The sequence below is a fragment of the Pseudophryne corroboree genome, chromosome 2 (assembly GCF_028390025.1).
Source record: "Pseudophryne corroboree isolate aPseCor3 chromosome 2, aPseCor3.hap2, whole genome shotgun sequence".
Lineage (NCBI taxonomy): Eukaryota > Metazoa > Chordata > Amphibia > Anura > Myobatrachidae > Pseudophryne > Pseudophryne corroboree.
The window spans coordinates 72,520,837-72,541,644 of record NC_086445.1 but is presented as its reverse complement, the minus strand read 5'-3'; the positions used below and the strand labels follow the sequence as shown (position 1 = coordinate 72,541,644).

Sequence of the window (20,808 nt, the reverse complement as noted above, 5' to 3'; positions counted from 1 at the left end):
CCGATGCGAATAAGACTCATTTTCAGGGGAAAAATCCACAAAAAGACGCCCGGCGCTAGTAATCTCGCTAGGCGCAACTAGAAGGGCTGTTTAACGTGACTGCAGCAACAATGAGCGAGGACACACATCTGTACACCGACTTAGCGCGCCAATGTTTTAAAAAGTACTCAGGCGGGTGTTACGGTAACTCCTCCCTCCGCGATCTCTGTCCAGCTGCATCACATCATCATAATGACCCGCACTTTCGTGAGGAGAGGCAGTGGTGGATCTTGTAAGTAAGCATCGCACCATCCTCAGATGCCACTATAGTTTATGAGACAAATGACCAACAGCTCGGTTTGTGCTCATTTAGGGGTCTATTCATGAAGCAGAGAAAAGCCCTGTTTTGCGGTAAACAGGGCTTTTCTCTGCTTACCGCAATTCACAGAGCCGGTTACCGTGGAGAAGTCTCTGACTTCTCCAGCGGTACCCCCGCTCTGTGCCTGAATCGCATCACCATACCTTTGTATGGTGAGTGCGATTCATGAAGGTGCGGAAAGCTCTGCTTTCCGCTTCTCCATGGAGTTCAGGTTACGCCGTCCTCAGATGGCGAACCTGAACTGCGGTGCGGAGACGTCAGGGAAGCTCAATGCTTCCCTGATCGCTGCTCTGCACCTCGCGCTGGCTCCGCCCCCCGACCTCCCAGCAACCACTGCGGCCTGCCGGGAGGTCATCAAGCTGCGCATGCGCAAAGGGACCCGTCGCTGGACCCCGCGCATCGCAGAGAGGGACCGCCGGAGAAGACGTCACCGTGGGAGCCCCAGACACCGCAGCGCATCGTCGGAAGGGTAAGTATACATGAATTGCTACTTATCACGGCTATACATCGCATCGAAGCGATGCGATGTATAGTGATAAGTAGCAATTATGATTTCGTTTTGTACATGAATAGACCCCTTAGGGGTCTATTCACGAAGCAGACTAAAGCCCTGTTTTGCCGTAAACAGGGTTTTTCTCTGCTTACTGCAATTCACAGAGCGGGTTACCGTGGAGAAGTCCCTGACTTCCCCAGCGGCACCCCTGCTCTGTGGCTGAATCTCATCACCATACTTTTGTATGGTGACTGCAATTCATGTAGGAATGGAAAGCCCAGCTTTCCGTTCCCCTTCGCAAAACCCCATCGCCATCTCAGACAGGCGTAGGGAAGCTTGTACAGGAGAAGAGCAGTGAAGACGTCCGTCTCCTGCCTTCTCCCCGCCCCCTTCCGTGACAGGAGCCAATCAGAGGAGCCCAGGGCATATGCATTTGCATATGCTGGGTCTCCTCCTCCTGACTGCCTGGGCCGCTGTCACAGTTCCCCCGTGCATTGCGCCCACTTTCTGTTTGCCCCCCAGTCACTCCGCCTCTGAGGTGACCCGACATGTGCCCGCTGCCCCTACCCCCCTGCCGATAAGATGACCGGTCTCGCCTCGGACAGAAGCCGCCGGTGCATGCGCAGAAGACAGACCAGGATTAAGGAGCGCATGCGCAGAATCAATAGCGCCATCAATCAAGCAGCGGTAGGAGGCGTGAAGACAGGATCGTGATGGATCTAGATACCGCATCGCATCAGGAAGCCGGCAAAGGATCATGAATTGCAGTAAGTATATGAAAAAATGCCGCCCGTAAGAATGCGATGTTTGGTGATAAGTAAAACCAAACCATCGCATTCTTATATGAATAGACCCCTTAGCAAGTGCCCATTGCGCTTCTCCACCATAGCTGGGTGTGACAGCGAGTGCTGTGATTAAAGAATAAACCATGGGTGCAGCCGGGAAAATCTCTGCCACAATCACCTTTCAAAAGGTGGCAGTGTAGCTTTACTTTAAACACTCACAGGGGACAAGAAAATCAACCTATGAATTTTGGGGGGGTTTTCATCAAAAATATTCTGTTCAACTGATCCAGGTACAGTGAGTGACTGTATTTGCAGCAACTACTGTGCGCTGCAGTATACAGGGAACGATAATAAGAATTTACTTACCGATAATTCTATTTCTCGGAGTCCGTAGTGGATGCTGGGGTTCCTGAAAGGACCATGGGGAATAGCGGCTCCGCAGGAGACAGGGCACAAAAGTAAAGCTTTCCGATCAGGTGGTGTGCACTGGCTCCTCCCCCTATGACCCTCCTCCAAGCCAGTTAGGTACTGTGCCCGGACGAGCGTACACAATAAGGGAGGAATTTTGAATCCCGGGTAAGACTCATACCAGCCACACCAATCACACCGTACAACTTGTGATCAAAACCAGTTAACAGTATGATAACAGAGGAGCCTCTGAAAGATGGCTTCTTAACAATAACCCGAATTAGTTAACAATAACTATGTACAATTATTGCAGATAATCCGCACTTGGGATGGGCGCCCAGCATCCACTACGGACTCCGAGAAATAGAATTATCGGTAAGTAAATTCTTATTTTCTCTATCGTCCTAGTGGATGCTGGGGTTCCTGAAAGGACCATGGGGATTATACCAAAGCTCCCAAACGGGCGGGAGAGTGCGGATGACTCTGCAGCACCGAATGAGAGAACTCCAGGTCCTCCTTAGCCAGAGTATCAAATTTGTAAAATTTTACAAACGTGTTCTCCCCTGACCACGTAGCTGCTCGGCAAAGTTGTAATGCCGAGACCCCTCGGGCAGCCGCCCAAGATGAGCCCACCTTCCTTGTGGAGTGGGCCTTTACAGATTTAGGCTGTGGCAGGCCTGCCACAGAATGTGCAAGTTGGATTGCTACAGATCCAACGAGCAATCGTCTGCTTAGACGCAGGAGCACCCATCTTGTTGGGTGCATACAATATAAACAACGAGTCAGATTTTCTGACTCCAGCTGTCCTTGCAATATATATTTTTAATGCTCTGACAACGTCCAGTAACTTGGAGTCCTCCAAGTCACTTGTAGCCGCAGGCACTACAATAGGCTGGTTCAGATGAAATGCTGACACCACCTTAGGGAGAAAATGCGGACGAGTCCGCAGTTCTGCCCTGTCCGAATGGAAAATCAGATATGGGCTTTTGTAAGATAAAGCTGCCAGTTCTGACACTCTCCTGGCCGAAGCCAGGGCTAGTAACATGGTCACTTTCCATGTGAGATATTTTAAATCCACCTTTTTTAGTGGTTCAAACCAATGAGATTTTAGAAATTCCAAAACCACATTGAGATCCCACGGTGCCACTGGAGGCACCACAGGAGGCTGTATATGCAGCACTCCCTTAACAAAAGTCTGGACTTCAGTAACTGAAGCCAATTCTTTTTGAAAGAAAATCGACAGGGCCGAAATTTGAACCTTAATAGATCCCAATTTGAGACCCATAGACAATCCTGATTGCAGGAAATGTAGGAATCGACCCAGTTGAAATTCCTCCGTCGGAGCACTCCGATCCTCGCACCACGCAACATATCTTCGCCAAATGCGGTGATAGTGTTGCACGGTTACTTCCTTCCTTGCTTTAATCAAAGTAGGAATGACTTCTTCCGGCATGCCTTTTTCCTTTAGGATCCGGCGTTCAACCGCCATGCCGTCAAACGCAGCCACGGTAAGTCTTGAAACAGACAGGGACCCTGCTGAAGCAAGTCCCTCCTTAGAGGTAGAGGCCACGGATCTTCCGTGATCATCTCTTGAAGTTCCGGGTACCAAGTCCTTCTTGGCCAATCCGGAACCACTAGTATCGTTCTTACGCCTCTTTGCCGTATAATTCTCAATACTTTTGGTATGAGAGGCAGAGGAGGAAACACATACACCGACTGGTACACCCAAGGCGTTACCAGCGCGTCCACAGCTATTGCCTGCGGATCTCTTGACCTGGCGCAATACCTGTCCAGTTTTTTGTTGAGGCGAGACGCCATCATGTCCACCATTGGTCTTTCCCAACGGGTTACCAGCATGTGGAAGACTTCCGGATGAAGTCCCCACTCTCCCGGGTGAAGGTCGTGTCTGCTGAGGAAGTCTGCTTCCCAGTTGTCCACTCCCGGGATGAACACTGCTGACAGTGCTATCACATGATTCTCTGCCCAGCGAAGAATCCTTGCAGCTTCTGCCATTGCACTCCTGCTTCTTGTGCCGCCCTGTCTGTTCACATGGGCGACTGCCGTGATGTTGTCCGACTGGATCAACACCGGTTTTCCTTGAAGCAGAGGTTCTGCCTGGCTTAGAGCATTGTAGATTGCTCTTAGTTCCAGAATGTTTATGTGAAGAGACGTTTCCAGGCTCGTCCACACTCCCTGGAAGTTTCTTCCTTGTGTGACTGCTCCCCAGCCTCTCAGGCTGGCGTCCGTGGTCACCAGGATCCAATCCTGTATGCCGAATCTGCGGCCCTCCATTAGATGAGCACTCTGCAACCACCACAGAAGAGATACCCTTGTCCTTGGAGACAGGGTTATCCGCTGGTGCATCTGAAGATGCGACCCTGACCATTTGTCTAACAGATCCCTCTGGAAAATTCGTGCATGGAATCTGCCGAATGGAATTGCTTCGTAAGAAGCCACCATTTTTCCCAGGACTCTTGTGCATTGATGTACAGACACCTTTCCTGGTTTTAGGAGGTTCCTGACAAGCTCGGACAACTCCTTGGCTTTTTCCTCCGGGAGAAAAACTTTTTTCTGAACCGTGTCCAGAATCATCCCTAGGAACAGCAGACGAGTTGTCGGCATTAACTGGGATTTTGGAATATTCAGAATCCAGCCGTGCTGTTTTAGCACTTCTTGAGACAGTGCTAATCCCTTCTCTAGCTGTTCTCTGGACCTTGCCCTTATTAGGAGATCGTCCAAGTATGGGATAATTAATACGCCTTTTCTTCGAAGAAGAATCATCATCTCGGCCATTACCTTTGTAAAGACCCGAGGTGCCGTGGACAATCCGAACGGCAGCGTCTGAAACTGATAGTGACAGTTTTGTACAACGAACCTGAGGTACCCCTGGTGTGAGGGGTAAATTGGAACGTGGAGGTACGCATCCTTGATGTCCAAGGACACCATAAAGTCCCCTTCTTCCAGGTTCGCTATCACTGCTCTGAGTGACTCCATTTTGAACTTGAACTTCTTTATGTACAGGTTCAAGGACTTCAGATTTAGAATAGGTCTTACCGAGCCGTCCGGCTTCGGTACCACAAATAGAGTGGAATAATACCCCTTTCCCTGTTGTAGAAGAGGTACCTTGACTATCACCTGCTGAGAGTACAGCTTGTGAATGGCTTCCAAAACCGTCTCCCTTTCGGAGGGGGACGTTGGTAAAGCAGACTTCAGGAAACGGCGAGGCGGATCTGTCTCTAGTTCCAACCTGTACCCCTGAGATATTATCTGCAGGATCCAGGGATCTACCTGCGAGTGAGCCCACTGCGCGCTGAAATGCTTGAGACGACCGCCCACCGCCCCCGAGTCCGCTTGAGAAGCCCCAGCGTCATGCTGAGGCTTTTGTAGAAGCGGGGGAGGGCTTCTGTTCCTGGGAAGGAGCTGCCTGTTGGTGTCTCTTCCCCCTTCCTCTGCCTCGTGGCAGATATGAATATCCCTTTGCTCTCTTGTTTTTAAAGGAACGAAAGGACTGCGGTTGAAAAGTCGGTGTCTTTTTCTGTTGGGGAGTAGCTTGAGGTAAAAAGGTGGATTTCCCGGCTGTAGCCGTGGCCACCAAATCTGATAGACCGACTCCAAATAACTCCTCCCCTTTATACGGCAAAACTTCCATATGCCGTTTTGAGTCCGCATCGCCTGACCACTGTCGCGTCCATAAACTTCTTCTGGCCGAAATGGACATAGCACTTACCCGTGATGCCAGTGTGCAGATATCCCTCTGTGCATCACGCATATAAAGAAATGCATCCTTTATTTGCTCTAAAGACAGTAAAACATTGTCCCTATCCAGGGTATCAATATTTTCAATCAGGGACTCTGACCAAACTACTCCAGCACTGCACATCCAGGCTGACGCTATAGCTGGTCGTAGTATAACACCTGTATGTGTGTATATACTTTTTTGGATATTTTTCATCCTCCTATCTGTTGGATCTTTAAGTGCGGCCGTCTCAGGAGAGGGTAACGCCACTTGTTTAGATAAGCGTGTGAGCGCCTTATCCACCCTAGGAGGTGTTTCCCAGCGCGCCCTAACCTCTGACGGGAAAGGGTATAAAGCTAATAACTTCTTTGAAATTAGCATCTTTTTATCGGGGGCAACCCACGCTTCATCACATACATCATTTAGTTCTTCTGATTCAGGAAAAACTATAGGTAGTTTTTTCACACCCCACATAATACCCTGTTTAGTGGTACCAGTAGTATCAGCTAAATGTAACGCCTCCTTCATTGCCAAAATCATATAACGTGTGGCCCTACTGGAAAATACGGTTGATTCGTCACCGTCGCCACTGGAATCAGTGCCTGTGTCTGGGTCTGTGTCGACCGACTGAGGCAAAGGGCGTTTTACAGCCCCTGACGGTGTTTGAGGCGCCTGGACAGGCACTAACTGATTGTCCGGCCGTCTCATGTCGACAAACGACTGCTTTAGCGTGTTGACACTATCCCGTAATTCCATAAATAAAGGCATCCATTCTGGTGTCGACCCCCTAGGAGGTGACATCCCCATATTTGGCAATTGCTCCGCCTCCACACCAATATCGTCCTCATACATGTCGACACACACGTACCGACACACAGCAGACACACAGGGAATGCTCTTAACGAAGACAGGACCCCACTAGCCCTTTGGGGAGACAGAGGGAGAGTTTGCCAGCACACACCAAAAGCGCTATATATGACAGGGATAGCCTTATAATAAGTGCTCCCTGTATAGCTGCTTTTATAATATAATTTTTGCCACTATTTTGCCCCCCCTCTCTTGTTTTACCCTGTTTCTGTAGTGCAGTGCAGGGGAGAGACCTGGGAGCCGTCCTGACCAGCGGAGCTGTGTAAGGAAAATGGCGCTGTGTGCTGAGGAGATAGGCCCCGCCCCTTTTCCGGCGGGCTCGTCTCCCGCTCTTTAGTGTATTCTGGCAGGGGTTAAATATCTCCATATAGCCCCGGAGGCTATATGTGAGGTATTTTTTAGCCAAATAGGTTTTCATTTGCCTCCCAGGGCGCTCCCCTCCCAGCGCCCTGCACCCTCAGTGACTGCCGTGTGAAGTGTGCTGAGAGGAAAATGGCGCACAGCTGCAGTGCTGTGCGCTACCTTTAGAAGACTGAGGAGTCTTCTGCCGCCGATTCTGGACCTCTTCATGTTTCAGCATCTGCAAGGGGGCCGGCGGCGAGGCTCCGGTGACCATCCAGGCTGTACCTGTGATCGTCCCTCTGGAGCTGATGTCCAGTAGCCAAGAAGCCAATCCATCCTGCACGCAGGTGAGTTCACTTCTTCTCCCCTAAGTCCCTCGTTGCAGTGATCCTGTTGCCAGCAGGACTCACTGTAAAATAAAAAACCTAAGCTAAACTTTCTCTAAGCAGCTCTTTAGGAGAGCCACCTAGATTGCACCCTTCTCGGCCGGGCACAAAAATCTAACTGGCTTGGAGGAGGGTCATAGGGGGAGGAGCCAGTGCACACCACCTGATCGGAAAGCTTTACTTTTGTGCCCTGTCTCCTGCGGAGCCGCTATTCCCCATGGTCCTTTCAGGAACCCCAGCATCCACTAGGACGATAGAGAAACAGTGATAACCACATTAACTCGCACTGCAGTCTGTGAATCATCCAGTGTTGATTTGCACAGAAGATCGTGTATTGATAAAGTGACTTTTACGATTGCCCATTCCTTCTTCTCCTAGCCTGGTATATTTTTGGGTGCAAATAGCAAATGAATCAAAGTCGCCAGCATCCGCTTGTTTTATTAGCGTGATTTATTTGTCACTCGGGCATATATTATGCTTTTGTGTGCATCTCAAAGCATAACTTTGTTGAACAAGTCTCAAGGTGCTCTGTGTGGAGTTTATATGTACTCCCAATGGTTGTGTGGGTTTTATCCGGGTGCTCCGGTTTCCTCCCACAGTCCAAAAACAAACTGGCAGGTTAACTGACTTCTATGAGCGACGTCGCCTATGTTTCCCCTCCCGGGCCGGGGCGGTCTCTGGCCGGGCATACACACTGAGCGATATGACTGTTCATATCGCTCAGTGACGTCACGCAGCCGCCGGCCGTGCAGTCGGCTTCTAGGGCTATAGTCAAGATTGAGCATGCATGCATGGCCGACAGCGAGGGTCGTTGCCGACCTGCGAGACCGCACACCGCTCATCGCTGTCGGCATACACACTTGCCGAGAAAATGAGCGACGTCGCTCAGGAAGGGGGAAAATCAGCAACATCGCTCATTTTCTCGGCAAGTGTGTATGCACCTTGAGTGCATTTGTACATGTAGTCGATTGTAAGCTCCACAGGGGCAGGTTCTGATGTGAGTGACTATATAATGTAAAGCGCCGCGGAATATATGTGCGTGGTATAAATAACTGTTCACAAGTAAATAATAAATCAAACTCTACTGTTGCTGACGGCGACGCCTTCCAAGATACTGGTTAGCATACCGTCGCAGTTATCTTTAGTGAGCGCAATTTGCGCCATGCGATTTGGGTCACAATTGCGGACAACTCCGCAGCAGTCCCTAAATGTTTTCATTTCTTTAGAATAAAATGAACATTTGCCATGTATTATTTAAAATAAGAATTTACTTACCGATAATTCTATTTCTCGTAGTCCGTAGTGGATGCTGGGGACTCCGTAAGGACCATGGGGAATAGCGGCTCCGCAGGAGACTGGGCACAAAAGTAAAGCTTTAGAACTACCTGGTGTGCACTGGCTCCTCCCCCTATGACCCTCCTCCAAGCCTCAGTTAGGATACTGTGCCCGGACGAGCGTACACAATAAGGAAGGATTTTGAATCCCGGGTAAGACTCATACCAGCCACACCAATCACACCGTACAACTCGTGATCTAAACCCAGTTAACAGCATGATAACAGAGGAGCCTCTAGAAAAGATGGCTCACTACAGCAATAACCCGATTTTTTGGTAACAATAACTATGTACCAGTATTGCAGACAATCCGCACTTGGGTTGGGCGCCCAGCATCCACTACGGACTACGAGAAATAGAATTATCGGTAAGTAAATTCTTATTTTCTCTAACGTCCTAAGTGGATGCTGGGGACTCCGTAAGGACCATGGGGATTATACCAAAGCTCCCAAACGGGCGGGAGAGTGCGGATGACTCTGCAGCACCAAATGAGAGAACTCCAGGTCCTCCTCAGCCAGGGTATCAATTTTGTAGAATTTTACAAACGTATTTGCTCCTGACCAAGTAGCTGCTCGGCAAAGTTGTAAAGCCGAGACCCCTCGGGCAGCCGCCCAAGATGAGCCCATCTTCCTTGTGGAGTGGGCATTTACAGATTTTTGGCTGTGGCAGGCCTGCCACAGAATGTGCAAGCTGAATTGTACTACAAATCCAACGAGCAATAGTCTGCTTAGAAGCAGGAGCACCCAGCTTGTTGGGTGCATACAGGATAAACAGCGAGTCAGATTTTTTGACTCCAGCCGTCCTGGAAACATATATTTTCAGGGCCCTGACAACGTCTAGCAACTTGGAGTCCTCCAAGTCCCTAGTAGCCGCAGGCACCACAATAGGTTGGTTCAGGTGAAACGCTGAAACCACCTTAGGGAGAAACTGAGGACGAGTCCTCAATTCCGCCCTGTCCGAATGGAAAATCAGATAAGGGCTTTTACAGGATAAAGCCGCCAATTCTGACACGCGCCTGGCCCAGGCTAGGGCCAACAGCATGACCACTTTCCATGTGAGATATTTTAACTCCACAGATTTAAGTGGTTCAAACCAATGTGACTTTTGGAACCCAAAAACTACATTGAGATCCCAAGGTGCCACTGGAGGCACAAAAGGAGGCTGTATATGCAGTACCCCTTTTACAACGTCTGAACTTCAGGGACTGAAGCTAGTTCTTTTTGGAAGAAAATTGACAGGGCCGAAATTTGAACCTTAATGGACCCCAATTTCAGGCCCATAGACACTCCTGTTTGCAGGAAATGTAGGAATCGACCCAGTTGAATTTCCTCCGTCGGGCCTTACTGGCCTCGCACCACGCAACATATTTTCGCCAAATGCGGTGATAATGTTTTGCAGTTACATCCTTCCTGGCTTTGATCAGGATAGGGATGACTTCATCCGGAATGCCTTTTTTCCTTCAGGATCCGGCGTTCAACCGCCATGCCGTCAAACGCAGCCGCGGTAAGTCTTGGAACAGACAGGGTCCTTGCTGGAGCAGGTCCCTTCTTAGAGGTAGAGGCCACGGATCCTCCGTGAGCATCTCTTGAAGTTCCGGTTACCAAGTCCTTCTTGGCCAATCCGGAGCCACGAATATAGTGCTTACTCCTCTCCATCTTATCAATCTCAGTACCTTGGGTATGAGAGGCAGATGAGGGAACACATACACTGACTGGTACACCCACGGTGTTACCAGAGCGTCTACAGCTATTGCCTGAGGGTCCCTTGACCTGGCGCAATACCTGTCGAGTTTTTCCCAACGGTTTATAATCATGTGGAAGACTTCTGGGTGAAGTCCCCACTCTCCCGGGTGGAGGTCGTGTCTGCTGAGGAAGTTTGCTTCCCAGTTGTCCACTCCCGGAATTGCTGACAGTGCTATCACATGATTTTCCGCCCAGCGAAGAATCCTTGCAGCTTCTGCCATTGCCCTCCTGCTTCTTGTGCCACCCTGTCTGTTTACGTGGGTGACTGCCGTGATGTTGTCCGACTGGATCAACACCGGCTGACCTTGAAGCAGAGGTCTTGCTAAGCTTAGAGCATTGTAAATGGCCCTTAGCTTCAGGATATTTATGTGAAGTGATGTCTCCAGGCTTGACCACAAGCCCTGGAAATTCCTTCCCTGTGTGACTGCTCCCCAGCCTCGCAGGCTGGCATCCGTGGTCACCAGGACCCAGTCCTGAATGCCGAATCTGCGGCCCTCTAGAAGATGAGCACTCTGCAACCAACACAGGAGGGACACCCTTGTTCTTGGTGACAGGGTTATCCGCTGATGCATCTGAAGATGCGACCCGGACCATTTGTCCAGCAGGTCCCACTGGAAAGTTCTTGCGTGGAATCTGCCGAATGGGATTGCTTCGTAGGAAGCCACCATTTTACCCAGAACCCTTGTGCATTGATGCACTGAGACTTGGCTCGGTTTTAGGAGGTTCCTGACTAGCTCGGATAACTCCCTGGCTTTCTCCTCCGGGAGAAACACCTTTTTCTGGACTGTGTCCAGGATCATCCCTAGGAACAGAAGACGAGTCGTCGGAACCAGCTGCGATTTTGGAATATTGAGAATCCAATCGTGCTGCCGCAACACTACCTGAGATAGTGCTACACCGACCTCCAACTGTTCCCTGGATCTTACCCTTATCAGGGAATCGTCCAAGTAAGGGATAACTAAAATTCCCTTCCTTCGAAGGAATATCATCATTTCGGCCATTACCTTGGTAAAGACCCGGGGTGCCGTGGACCATCCATACGGCAGCGTCTGAACTGATAGTGACAGTTCTGTACCATAAACCTGAGGTACCCTTGGTGAGAAGGGTAAATTTGGACATGAAGGTAAGCATCCTTGATGTCCCGAGACATCATGTAGTCCCCTTCTTCCAGGTTCGCAATCACTGCTCTGAGTGACTCAATCTTGAATTTGAACCTCTGTATGTAAGTGTTCAAAGATTTTAGATTTAGAATCGGTCTCACCGAGCCGTCCGGCTTCGGTACCACAACAGTGTGGAAATATACCCCGTTCCCTGTTGCAGGAGGGGTACCTTGATTATCACCTGCTGGGAATACAGCTTGTGAATGGCTTCCAAAACTGTCTCCCTGTCAGAAGGAGACATCGGTAAAGCCGACTTTAGGAAACGGCGAGGGGGAGACGTCTCGAATTCCAATTTGTACCCCTGAGATATCACCTGAAGGATCCAGGGGTCTACTTGCGAGTGAGCCCACTGCGCGCTGAAATTCATTGAGACGGGCCCCCCACCGTGCCTGATTCTGCTTGTAAAGCCCCAGCGTCATACTGAGGGCTTGGCAGAGGCGGGAGAGGGTTTCTGTTCCTGGGAACTGGCTGATTTCTGCAGCCTTTTTCCTCTCCCTCTGTCACGGGGCAGAAATGAGGAAACTTTTGCCCGCTTGTCCACGAAAAGACTGCGCCTGATAATACGGCGTCTTCTCATGTTGAGAGGCGACCTGGGGCACAAACGTGGATTTCCCAGCTGTTGCCGTGGCCACCAGGTCTGAAAGACCGACCCCAAATAACTCCTCCCCTTAATAAGGCAATACTTCCAAATGCCGTTTGAAATCCGCATCACCTGACCACTGTCGTGTCCATAACCCTCTACTGGTAGAAATGGACAACGCACTTAGACTTGATGCCAGTCGGCAAATATTCCGCTGTGCATCACGCATATATAGAAATGCATCTTTTAAATGCTCTATAGGCAAAAATATACTGTCCCTATCTAGGGTATCAATATTTTCAGTCAGGGAATCCGACCACGCCAACCCAGCACTGCACATCCAGGCTGAGGCGATTGCTGGTCGCAGTATAACACCAGTATGTGTGTAAATACATTTTAGGATACCCTCCTGCTTTCTATCAGCAGGATCCTTAAGGGCGGCCATCTCAGGAGAGGGTAGAGCCCTTACAAGCGTGTGAGCGCTTTATCCACCCTAGGGGGTGTTTCCCAACGCACCCTAACCTCTGGCGGGAAAGGATATAATGCCAATAACATTTTAGAAATTATCAGTTGTTATCGGGGGAAACCCACGCATCATCACACACCTCATTTAATTTCTCAGATTCAGGAAAACTACAGGTAGTTTTTCCTCACCGAACATAATACCCCTTTTTGGTGGTACTCGTATTATCAGAAATGTGTAAAACATTTTTCATTGCCTCCATCATGTAACGTGTGGCCCTACTGGAAGTCACATTTGTCTCTTCACCGTCGACACTGGAGTCAGTATCCGTGTCGGCGTCTATATCTGCCATCTGAGGTAACGGGCGCTTTAGAGCCCCTGACGGCCTATGAGACGTCTGGACAGGCACAAGCTGAGTAGCCGGCTGTCTCATGTCAACCACTGTCTTTTATACAGAGCTGACACTGTCACGTAATTCCTTCCAACAGTTCATCCACTCAGGTGTCGACCCCCTAGGGGTGACATCACTATTACAGGCAATCTGCTCCGTCTCCACATCATTTTTCTCCTCATACATGTCGACACAAACGTACCGACATACAGCACACACACAGGGAATGCTCTGATAGAGGACAGGACCCCACTAGCCCTTTGGGGAGACAGAGGGAGAGTTTGCCAGCACACACCAGAGCGCTTTATATATACAGGGATAACCTTATATAAGTGTTTTTCCCTTTATAGCTGCTGTATCTTTAATACTGCGCGTAATTAGTGCCCCCCCTCTCTTTTTTAACCCTTTCTGTAGTGTAGTGACTGCAGGGGAGAGCCAGGGAGCTTCCCTCCAACGGAGCTGTGAGGGAAAATGGCGCCAGTGTGCTGAGGAGATAGGCTCCGCCCCCTTATCGGCGGCCTTATCTCCCGTTTTTCTATGTATTCTGGCAGGGGTTAAATGCATCCATATAGCCCAGGAGCTATGTGTGATGCATTTTTTGCCATCCAAGGTGTTTTTATTGCGTCTCAGGGCGCCCCCCCCCCCAGCGCCCTGCACCCTCAGTGACCGGAGTGTGAAGTGTGCTGAGAGCAATGGCGCACAGCTGCAGTGCTGTGCGCTACCTTGTTGAAGACAGGACGTCTTCTGCCGCCGATTTTCCGGACCTCTTCTGTCTTCTGGCTCTGTAAGGGGGCCGGCGGCGCGGCTCTGGGACCCATCCATGGCTGGGCCTGTGATCGTCCCTCTGGAGCTAATGTCCAGTAGCCTAAGAAGCCCAATCCATTCTGCACGCAGGTGAGTTCGCTTCTTCTCCCCTTAGTCCCTCGATGCAGTGAGCCTGTTGCCAGCAGGTCTCACTGAAAATAAAAAACCTAAAACTAAACTTTTCACTAAGCAGCTCAGGAGAGCCACCTAGTGTGCACCCTTCTCGTTCGGGCACAAAAATCTAACTGAGGCTTGGAGGAGGGTCATAGGGGGAGGAGCCAGTGCACACCAGGTAGTTCTAAAGCTTTACTTTTGTGCCCAGTCTCCAGCGGAGCCGCTATTCCCCATGGTCCTTACGGAGTCCCCAGCATCCACTTAGGACGTTAGAGAAAAGTTATAATGGAATCCTTGCCATAGCTTTGCGCTTTGTAACAGTCATGGAGGGACTTTATAGCTTCTAGTGTCCTTGTATTGCATTACCTCACGTATAATTCATTTATCTATATCCCCCTGTGAAATATACCCATATATGCACCAGCCTCCCCCCCTCCCCCTATGTGCAGTCATGCATTTAAAATTGGAACAGCTACAAGAAAATGCTTTGCTCTATCCCAGTGTATTCATGTGTATCAGTTACTATCCGTGTGAGGAATGCAATATTTAATGGACCGCTGGTGAGTGTATGAAGCAGATATTAGGAATAAAACGGAGACAAAAATAGATTAAGCACCAGCTCGTCCCAGGCATGCATAAGAGAACAGCTATAGATGGCGTTTCAATCTCAGCTTTGCAGCCGTACAGTACTTCTCTCCAGTCTGTGCCATTTTCAAAGAATTCTACCTCAAACGCAGTTTAATCTCCAGCATACTGAGCCTGTGCGTAAATCCACAGCCACCGCGGCATCACTCACAATCAGAAGCCAGGCGCATGTTTAATTTATGTCAGCCTGCAATCTTGCCACTTCAGCATTTTGGGTTCTTCAAAATAAAAGTCGCCGCTTTGTAATCGGTAGCATCTAAAGTTCCCATGGCAACGTCATGGGACCCACACAATAAATGGTTTAGGGAGACACGCTTTATATGAACACAGGCAGGACCAGGTGATTGAGGAATAATGAACTTTCCCAAAACACAAGAGATATTCTGTAATAAATATTTTAATTATTCAACGCACCTTTGTCCCAAAGCAATCAAAATGCTGCAAAAACCAACAACTGCTTCATAATGCATGTATAAAGCTTTGCAGTACATATTGTATTATGTTATCTTTCATTTTATTTCTGTTTAACAACATTTATGCTATATTACATTTTTGCATGGCACTATGGGGGTCATTCCGAGTTGATCGCTCGCTTGCTGTTTTTAGCAGCCGTGCAAACGCATAGTGGCCGGCCACGGGGAAGTGTATTTTCGCTTTGCAAGTGTGCAAACAGCTGTGCAGCCGAGCTCTACAAAAAAATGTTGTGCAGTTTCTGAGTAGGTTTGAACTTACTCAGCCCTTGCAATCACATCAGCCTGTCTGGCCCCGGAATGCGTTTTTCCAAACACTCCCTGAAAACGGTCAGTTGCCACCCACAAACGCCTTCTACCTGTCAATCTCCTTGCGATCGGCTGTGCGAATGGATTCTTCGTTAAATCTATCGCTCAGCAACGATCCGCTTTGTACCCGTATGACTCGCCTGCGCATTGCCGTGCATGCGCATGCGCAGTTTTGAACTGCTCGCGCCGCAGCAAAAAACCCTAGTGTGCGATCAGGTCGGAATGACCCCCCCCCCATGAGTTAACAGCGCCAAGTATCAGTTCCAAATTTCAAAAATAAATACATTTGTCCCAGACTCGCGGAGGATCAGGCTATGGGGAGGAGCTGGGGGTTCCTAAGTAAATGACAGGTGCACTGGGGCACCTGGTTTTATGGTGGTACCCTCGGCTTCTCAGGCTGGAAGTGTGGCGCTGGGCTGTGCCAACATAACTAAGTGCCACACTCCCATCCCCCACATGTAAGAATCTGCTGGGGCACTGTAATGGGCATTAAAATTGAAATTATGTCAGTATTTCAGTGTATTAGGTTCCTCCCACCTATTGTCACTTTGGCCAATGCCTAGGGTTGCCTAGTGGTAGTGCCGGCACTGCATCCCGCCCACAAACACGTTCTGTCACCACCAGTCTGCGTACCGGGTCTTCAGAGGGGAGGTGGCTGTCTTCATGCGTGACAATGGGGGCCTGTTCATGCCCCCATTACCACGTGTCCATGCCGCTGCCGCCATTAAAGGGCCTGAAATGTTGGGAGTTATGCTTTTGTATTGTCTTACTATCTTATTCCATAATTATTATTATTATTATTCTGCATGTGTCACCATGTATATATGAAGACTAGCTATACATGGCAATCCTTATTCCACAAAGTAGTTTAACAGCCCATCTGATGCACCACCATTGTAGTTGTTTTTCCAAATAGCGCCTTCTCCTCATACAGATAACAATTACCTCTCCTTCCCCATCACTTTCCCCTGCACCTCTCTCCTCTCCCCTGCACAGAAACGTGCATTACTTTCTCATCAGATGGGTATAGAGCAGGGAGGGAGAATAGAAGGGAGAGGGGTTTGATCAGAATAGACCACTGGACCCCTCACGGCTGGTAGCGAGGTCATTATCAGAATACAGACAGCGATATCACATACTTTCCTGCACACATCCATCCACAACAAAGGAAATAAATTGGGTGGTCATGTCCCTTTAAATGTAACTATCCCTTCTGTCTTAGTAAATGGTTAAATATATCTCCCCAAAATGATCATTATTTAACTAATACTGATACAAGGAGCAAAACACAGGATTACTGTAAAGGTATAACAGGTTGTTTTGTATTAGGGGTTATTTGAACAGATTTATAGAGATTATGGGTTACAGTGTATAGATTTACTGACACCTCAGCATTAATTTACTGACATCAGGGAGCATGCAATAAGAAAAGGTTTGAGAAAGCCATCCCACGTTATGATAACCTTCTAACTCTCTCCCCACCCATCTCTCATATAGCTTCACATAATTAATGACTATACTCCTGCTATCCAATATTATTTATATAAAACGCCCAGCACTTCACCTCCGCATAAATCCAGATGACACACATTTCGTGGCAAAGACTGGCTTTATAACGCCACCCACATATATGTAACGCCACCCACATATATGCAACGCCACCCACATAAGACAATAGGTGCGATGGGGTGTTACTTTACAGGGACAGCACTGGGATCCCAATGTCCCAGGCTCAGCCCAGTGGGAGAATCCTGCTACTAGATCACATTCTCTTCCCTGAGTGACAGTGGTAACCGTAGGAACTGCCTGTGAAAAGAGCGAGAAGAGTTGTTTTTCTTGGCAGTACTTGGGAAGAAGATGAGTGAGCACAAAGGCACTTTTTTTTATATCTCTCTCCACTTTATCACTCTCCAAGTTTTGATAAATCTCTCCTTTACATGAGAGGACACAACAGATTCATGCAGAAGGTGTGCGCTTTGTCCAACGCACTTGGCAAAGACCAGGGGATAAACTGAACTTATTGTGTCACCTTCCATGCCAGAACCCCCTCCTCCTCCCCTCCGTTCTCCTTTCTTATTATCTCTGAGATCATTTCCCCATGTTACACCGATGAATCAAAGCAGGAAGGGGGGAATATCTGACGCTGAGTCTCTGCGTAAAGTGTGCCGCAAACAGAGAGCGCAAACTATAATCTGGGTCAATCTGTGAATAAATGAACTGCTAGGAATCTAGGCTGCCCATGAATAGGGCAGTGGCCCATCACCCAGCCCATTCATGTAGAGCCAAAAGTGACCCGGGCACACTCCTGGAAGGCGACGCAGGATGATGCACATAGTAGTTGCAAATGGTGCAAATGGTGCAAATGGTGCAAAGGGTCCCCCCCCACCCTCCCCCCCCCCCCAAAAAAAGTGTCTTTCTTCCAACCGTTACATGAATCAGATGGAGACTGTGCATTTTGCATACATCAGCAGTTTTTTCCCCTCCCGTCAAGTTGCATCAAATGAAATTAAATAAACATTTTTTTTTTTAAGAATAATGGTGCATTAACCCTTAACCTGCCTGGAACAGTTATCTCCCCAACTCATAGTATTGCTCCCAGGCTTGTATGACTGCTAAGGTATTCTGTGGTCTGTGAAAAAACCCACAGCCTGTGGCGTCCACTTAGGCACTTTTATGGACCATACATTGTGTGATGAAGGAGGAGGAGGAGGAGGGAGGTGGGTGACCCCTGTGGATGCACCTACCCTAATGAAGCCACCACTCTGCATGCAGATTAGCTCCTGGAGAGGCAGCACCAGGGGGAGAAGGAAAGTAACCAGCTCTCTACAAATCACATTGTCCTTCTGCATTACCAACCCCTGTGTATGATTCTGCATGGGCAGCAATCTGTCACCTACCAGACCGAGGAAACTTTCCTATCACAGGGCTCTGGTGAGCTGACTTTGCAATGAAAATACATTTGGTGCTGGGCAGTCCATGCTTCAGGCACAGTATAATCCAGCGCTCACTACAGACATCATTACCAGCAGCAGCATTAAGCCATTTAACCCCTTCACAAGTGACTTGTAGGGTTTTATTGCAAAACCACAGAGTAGAAACAGGATCCCTGCACAAATGAAGCCAAACAATAGTCTCAGTAGATGTAATCTTCAGCTGTCAGGCTGGTGCTGTATACAGCCACATGTGAGCCCATATACAGCCATGTGGGTGAATGGATATGCATGCCTGTGTGCCCCCTTACATTACATCATACAATGTGGCATAGTGTAGCATGAAATAATCACTCTATGGATACAACGGGTTCCTTTGCATTCTTCTGCCATTCATAATAAATGCATTGTGCATACTGCAATAGGCACATCCCCATATAGGCATACAGTGCAGGCATATACTATAATAGGATTAATTACACACATCATTCATAGGCACACACCTGCAGACGGCATACAGTAGCTATGTTATCCTACCAGCAGCAAGAGGTGCTGGGGCTCAGTGGCCATCAGACCCCGACCTGAGCCCAGCTCCCTGCCCTGACTTCTCACAGGCACAAACTTTCAGGCAGAGCAAGGTGGCAAACTTCTCCTGTGCCCCCGGCCAGTGGCAATGCCAGGCAGCACAGACACACAAAGAGAGGCAGGAGAATGGCAGCACTAACCCTGTGCAGGCGGTGATGTGCGGGGCTGCTCCAGGCTCCTAGCGGATGATATCCATGTGGAAGGAAGGGAGAAGGTTACAGCAGCATGCTGCCTCCCAAGCTCGGATCACACACGGCCAGCCTTGTGCTCTGGCTGCCTATGGACTGGGAGAGCCTGATCCTATCTGCTCCTCCAGCCTCTGCTAGTGGAGAGAATTCCCAGCCCACTTATCACAGCGCAGCCTACTGGGGAACCCTGCCTGGCTCATGGCTTCTCTCTATTCCTCCCTCTCTCCTTACTCAGCTTCTGCTGATACTGAGCACAGAACTGCCTCACATTGCACTGTATACTGCTACCTCACACTGTATACTGCTGCCTCACACTGCACTGTATAGCCTCACATTGCACTGTATACTGCTACCTCACACTGCACTGTATACTGCTACCTCACACTGCACTGTATACTGCTGCCTCACGCTGCACTGTATACTGCTACCTCACACTGCACTGTATACTGCTGCCTCACACTACACTGTACAGCCTCACACTGCACTGTATACTGCTGCCTCACACTGCACTGTATACTGCTACCTCACACTGCACTGTATACTGCTACCTCACACTGTATACTGCTGCCTCACACTGCACTGTATAGCCTCACATTGCACTGTATACTGCTGCCTCATACTGTATACTGCTGCCTCACATTGCACTGTATACTGCTACCTCACACTGCACTGTATACTGCTACCTCACACTGCACTGTGTACTGCTGCCTCACACTGCACTGCATTATATACTGCTGCCTCACACTGCACTGTATACTGCTGCCTCACACTGCACTGTATTATATACTGCTGCCTCACACTGCACTGTATACTGCTGCCTCACACTGCACTGTATAGCCTTACATTGCACTGTATACTGCTACCTCACACTGCACTGTATTATATACTGCTACCTCACACTGCACTGTATACTGCTGCCTCACACTGCACTGTATAGCCTTACATTGCACTGTATACTGCTACCTCACACTGCACTGTATAGCCTCACATTGCACTGTATACTGCTGCCTCACACTGCACTGTATAGCCTCACATTGCACTGTATACTGCTACCTCACACTGCACTGTATACTGCTGCCTCACACTGCACTGTATAGCCTTACATTGCACTGTATACTGCTACCTCACACTGCATTGTATAGCCTCACATTGCACTGTATACTGCTACTTCACACTGCACTGTATACTGCTGCCTCACACTGCACTGTATACTGCTGCCTCACACTGCACTGTATAGCCTTACATTGCACTGTATACTGCTACCTCACACTGCACTGTATAGCCTCACATTGCACTGTATACTGCTGCCTCACACTGCACTGTATAGCCTCACATTGCACTGTATACTGCTACCTCACACTGCACTGTATACTGCTACCTCACACTGCACTGTATACTGCTGCCTCACGCTGCACTGTATACTGCTACCTCACACTGCACTGTATACTGCTGCCTCACACTACACTGTACAGCCTCACACTGCACTGTATACTGCTGCCTCACACTGCACTGTATACTGCTACCTCACACTGCACTGTATACTGCTACCTCACACTGTATACTGCTGCCTCACACTGCACTGTATAGCCTCACATTGCACTGTATACTGCTGCCTCATACTGTATACTGCTGCCTCACATTGCACTGTATACTGCTACCTCACACTGCACTGTATACTGCTACCTCACACTGCACTGTGTACTGCTGCCTCACACTGC

General features: G+C 49.0%; 1 protein-coding gene across 6 annotated transcripts in view; it reads right to left on the bottom strand.

Annotated features, from left to right (window-relative positions):
- FAT3 (FAT atypical cadherin 3) overlaps positions 1-19,263 on the bottom strand; it is a 781,930-nt gene extending 762,667 nt beyond the window's left edge. For 3 of the 6 annotated variants that reach the window (XM_063951418.1, XM_063951420.1, XM_063951422.1), the window contains exon 1: positions 19,043-19,246. The gene's annotated coding sequence lies outside the window, so the exon portion shown is untranslated. Of the gene's footprint in view, positions 1-19,042 lie in introns of all 6 variants that reach the window. The other 3 variants (XM_063951421.1, XM_063951424.1, XM_063951425.1) reach the window with 2 other exon arrangements.
- Between the last annotated feature and the right edge of the window lie 1,545 nt (positions 19,264-20,808).